Source organism: Hippoglossus stenolepis, chromosome 13 (assembly GCF_022539355.2).
Source record: "Hippoglossus stenolepis isolate QCI-W04-F060 chromosome 13, HSTE1.2, whole genome shotgun sequence".
NCBI classification, from domain to species: Eukaryota; Metazoa; Chordata; class Actinopteri; order Pleuronectiformes; family Pleuronectidae; genus Hippoglossus; species Hippoglossus stenolepis.
In genome coordinates, this window is record NC_061495.1 from 17,534,931 (window position 1) to 17,536,101 (window position 1,171).

Below are 1,171 nucleotides of genomic sequence, written 5' to 3' on the forward strand. Positions count from 1 at the left end.
GTGGGTTGTGGTGGGACTGGGACATGAGGCACAGGGAGCATGTGGTTAGTCTTGCATGCCTAACCGTCGCACTGAGAGCAATGAACTACATGCACACGGTTTATTTAAGATAATCAAGAAACAGGTGTTCAGCTACTCTCCACCGAGTCTGTGCCAATTGAAATCATTTGTTTTAGATTGGTCCGTCCAATATAAATTCTCCTGCAATATTGACACAGTTAGCACAAAGTTAGGATAAAGTTAGTTTATCAAGTCTGACTAATGTCGACCTCTGGATTTGATTTCTCAATTGTATCATTCATCCAGTGGTTCATCCAAATCAGGTCAATTTGTACTGAGAACAACAGTGCTGTTGTTAATGCACATAGTTTGATTAACCTCCAAAGGGGCCCCACACGTAACTAAACAGTGTCATTATTTCCCTCGGCACTCAGACACAGTACGTCACACATAATACTAGAAAGGCACTCAGAAGAGCACATACCTCCCTGATGGCAGTCTCCTTATGAATCCACATTTAAATTCCCCACATCCGGATTCTTTCTTGGATTTGCACCCAAAATTGCAGACCATCAGTCCCCTTAACGTGCCTGGTTGTTTTCATCAAGATTCATGAATTATTCCCTGGTAAATCTGTGAAAATGCCCCAAGAAGGTTCTGTCTCGGCCTGTGTCCCATTCTTCCACCAAGTTTCATGGAAATCTGTCCAGTGGTTTTTGCTTAATCCTGCTGACAAACAAACCTGTAGAATGGCACAAAGCCAAACAGTCCCCTTAAATTCAATCAAAAAGGACCAAATTTCATACACTCTTTGATATCAGTCCCTTTAAATATGTATTATTTTCATCAAGATCCATAAATTATTCCCCAGGAAAAGGGTGAAAATATCAAAGAAATAACTATACATATTCATAAAATATATAATATGTTTCAAAATCAACTGGCAAGCGATCAAACCAACAAATGGGTGAAAACTTAATCTTGGATGAGACACTGAGGTGCAAACAGTTTTGCCTCCTACATTAATGTCATTTTAATCAAGAGCGGCAGTTTTGATCATCACATCTCTTGGCAGGAAGGCAAATGTAAGTATAAAAGTAGAAAATTGTGCTTCCAAAAATGTTAAACCTTTCCATTACTATAAAAAGCACCGGAGTCAAATGGAAATAAG